We start from the raw sequence: 4,057 nt of genomic DNA on the forward strand, positions 1-4,057 counted from the left end.
GTGTGAAAATCTTCCTCCTAATATCTAACCTAAACCTCTCCTGTCTCAGTTTAAACCATTCCCCTTTGTTCTATCACTATCCACCACCATAAACAGCCCCTCCTGTTTATACACTCCCTTCGAGTACTGGAAGGCCACAATGAGGTCTCCCCGCAGCCTTCTCTCCTCCAAGCCAAACAAGCTCAGTTCCCTCAACCTTTTCCCATAGGAGAGGATCCAGCCCTCTGATCATTTTAGTGGTCCTCCTCCTCTGAACTCGTTCCAAGAGCTCTGCATCTTTCTTATATTGGTGTCCTGGAAAGGTCCCTCTGCAAAAGGAAGCTGGAACCTCAAGGAAGTGCCCCGAGCATCATGGTGCAATGTCCCATGTGTGGTGTGACCCTGCATAGCAGCCTACTTTCGTCTTTTTGATTCCCCGTCTGTGGGAAGTGGTACAAGAGTTGACTTTAGGATGAAGCTGGAAGAGTTTGAGTGAGCGAGGTAGATGGACGAGGCTCTGAAAAACCAAATGTGCTGGAAAAAGCAAGGGGAAATGGTTTAAAACTAAGATAGAGGTGACTGGATATTAGAAAAAAGTTCTTCACACTGAAGGTGGTCAGGCATTGGCACAGGCTGCCCAGAGATGGTGCCCCATCCCTGCGGACATCCAAGGTCAGGCTGGATGGGGCTCTGAGCACTGATGGAGCTGTGGGTGTCCCTGCTCATTGCAGAGCGGTTGCACTTGCACCAGATGGCCTTTAAAGGTCCCTTCCAACTCAAACAATCCCACAGTTCTTTGATTCTATGATCTCTTCAGTCCAAATGCACTCCAAACCTCTGTGAGGGACTTACCGATTCGTGTAAACTCCATGGACTCAATTTTTTTGGTTTATCACCAGTGTTTTAAGACTATATATAATCTACAAAAGTGTATTTCTGCTTCAGAAGCAGTGCTCCAACAGGGAGGGGAGTAGCAGTGATGGCTCTACACGTGCAGATGTGTGCAGTGATGTGCCCGCTGCATGCAGAGGCACAAACAGGGTGTTTTAAATCCTCCCTGTCGCCTGGACATTAAAAAGCTTAAAAAAAGGGAAGAAGAAAATGAATGCTTCTGCAGTTTCCTCCGCACTCATTGAATTTCTGTCCATAGCGTTTACAGACTTTAAGAGGAGCCCGCATAATTACCTTTTCTCGTGATGTTTTTTTTTTTCTCCTCTCCATTTAAAACTCATTGTATTGTGTCATTTTATAGGCGCCAGGAATAAATCTTTTGTCAGCTCGATGGCATTATTATGCAAAGTACACAAAAAAGTGCAGGAATAAAACAGGCTGGGAGAAGCGGAGCGCCGTGCTTCCAACCGCTGCTCTGCCCAGCAGCAGGGCTCCCGCTTTGCTACCACCTCCTTTTTCCCAGGCAAACTTCCTCACCCGTGGCCACTGATTGCAAAGAGTTCACTTGACCGTGCTAATGCCTGAGGCAGGGATGTGTATTTAGTGTGGGAAGAAGGACACGAGGCAGGGACCTGAGGCAGGGAAATGAAGCTGAGAGACAGGGCTGCAAGCTGGATGACCACATTCAGAGGGCAGCATGAGATGCTTACATGCTAGCAGGGCCATCAGCAAGCGTAGCCATCAGGGATACAGTTGTAACTGTGCCATGAAACAACTTCACCTGCACCTGGAAAATGACTGGGGGCAATCTGCCAACAATGCAAAGCTGAGATACCTGTGCCCCTTTGCACCTCTACAGATCTGCTGCTCTGCTGAATTTGGAAGAACTGCAGCCACCCTGCAGGCTCCTTGCAGGGGTCAAAAGTGGGTCCAGTCCCCCAGAAGAGCCTCAAGAACCATCTGGGTGACGGAACACAGCGTACCCTCACAAGGCCGCGCAGGATCCCAAACTGGGAGGAGCGGCTGACGCAGCAGAAGGCCGTGCAGCCATCCAGAGGGATCCGGGCGGGCTGGAGAAACGGCTTGAGGGGAATCTCCAGGATTGCACCAAGGGGAAGTGCAAAGTCCTGCCTTCGGGGAGGAACGACCCGAGGCACCAGGGCACCTGAGGAGTGACCAGCTGGAAAGCAGCCCTGCAGAAAAGCCCCTTGGCCGCCAACGCTCTCCAAAGCACACTTGGACGCGGCTTTGGCAAGGGACGTGAAGACTAACAAAGGCTTCCTTCCACAAATACGTTGGCCAGAAAAGGGAGAGGAATTAAAACATTCACCCCCAACCAACCAACAAATAAGACAGGAGATCCAATGACTGACAACTGACATGGAGCAGGCTGAAGGAAATATTAAAGTTCATATCCTGAGTAGGATAACACCCTCCAAGAGGAACGTGCTATAAACACACGACTGATGTTCATGACTCTCCACCCAAGACACGTTAAGAGTCACCCCAAAAGGGAACAGATGAGGTTAGGATGTGAGGGAAAGTGCTGGAGGGTGCAGAGGAGGGGCGGGGAGAGAGATTAAGGAGACAAGAGAAACAGAGAAGCTGCGCTGCTCCTTCCCCACCAAGACAGGGATCCCTTCTTGCTAAGCACTGCCCCTTCACTTCTTGGTGAAAAATACCCAGGATAGCATTCACTTTGCTAGCACTGCTATCAAACACCAGCACGGTCACAGCTACAGCACTGATCAATGGCAACACCAAGTCCATTCCATTGGTTGCTTCAATCAATCCTTTATTTGTCACCGCTTGTGAAAATGTCCCATTGAAAGTCCTTGGGTGGACTCGGGCAGGCCAATGCCAACAATAGGAACGCCACGGCAACCGGACAGCAAAGCTCCACCTATGTGCGCACTTGGTGACGGCATCGCAGAGTCACAGTCAGCCCGTGACCTCACAGTGCGCCGGGTGCCTACAAATAGCCAGCGGGCCCAGCCTGCGTTGAGTCTTGCTGGCGACTCTCGAGGTGTGAGCGTCTTCCTGTGGGAGCACGAGACACTGAGACCTTGCCAGTGCGTGAGACAGCAGTCTTGCGAGCGATTTGCGAGTGGAGGCGCAGAGGCTGCCGACTGCTCCGCAAGAGGCAGCCTCCAGCGAATCCATCATCCTTGGGGCTCCAAATCCATCCTTGGAGCCCCACAGCGCCAGGGCAGCCGCAGCCATGAGCCAGGAGGCGGCTCCCAACCCGAGGCGCAAGGCGTGGGTCTGGCCGGTGGAGGCCCGCGAGGAGCGGTGCCCCATCTGCCTGGACCACATCGTGGACACCGTCCGCGCTCTGCCCTGCAGGCACATCTTCTGCAGGGTGTGCATCCAGCAGTGGACTGCCAACAACCCCAGCTGCCCCCTGTGCCGCCAGAGGATCTTTGGCAAACAGCGCCTTGACTGGCGCCCCTCAGCTCAGCCCCCGACCCGCCGGCCCCAGGGAAGGCTGCAGCGCACCAGGGAGCGGCGGGAGACGAGATCTGCCCGGCGGTCCCGCAGCGTCCCAGCACGGAGCCCGCCGCGCAGCCGCTCCAGGTCCCCCCGGCGGCTGGTGCGCAGCTCCTCGTGGCACGGGGAGCTCAACCAGCGCAGCCGCTTCGAAGAACCGCCGCGGGAGGACGAAGACCGCGAATGGCTGAGGCGGGTGGCGCGGGAGCGGCAGATGGGCGCCGGAGAGCACGCGCGGCACCCCGACGGGCCTCGCTTGTGAGGCTGCGAGGACGGCGCCGGGATGGCCCTGCTGCCACAGAGAGGGCGCGGGGGGATCTGGGCACTCTCAATAAACCCTTTCATGCACCCTAAAATGAGCAGTTGTTGCGTCTTTTCTTTCTGAAGGGTAAACCATAAGCCTGGAATCCCAGTGCAAAACAGGGACGGGGAACGAGGAAGAGGTTGGCTGGTGAAACTGTTGACTTCCAGAGCCCTGAGAGCCCCAGCTCTGTGACTGCGTGGCAGCACGCACCAGGGGGGCGGAGGGCTTAAATGGCACAGAGGAGTACCATACTGAAGACAGAGCAGGTGAGGTGTGCCCGTGGCTTTGTGCAGCAGCACACAGACAGCAGCCCCTTGGAAGCATGTCATGTGACTTCTGGGTGTCATATGTGTCATGTGATGTGTGGGTCATGTGATGTGTGGGGGTCATGTG

General features: G+C 54.7%; 1 pseudogene; it reads right to left on the reverse strand.

Annotated features, from left to right (window-relative positions):
* Positions 1–2,482: 2,482 nt before the first annotated feature.
* LOC146542924 (uncharacterized) lies at positions 2,483–3,711 on the reverse strand (annotated as a pseudogene).
* Positions 3,712–4,057: the final 346 nt, after the last annotated feature.

Source organism: Meleagris gallopavo, chromosome 22 (genome assembly GCF_905368555.1).
Source record: "Meleagris gallopavo chromosome 22, MGAL_WU_HG_1.1, whole genome shotgun sequence".
NCBI lineage: Eukaryota > Metazoa > Chordata > Aves > Galliformes > Phasianidae > Meleagris > Meleagris gallopavo.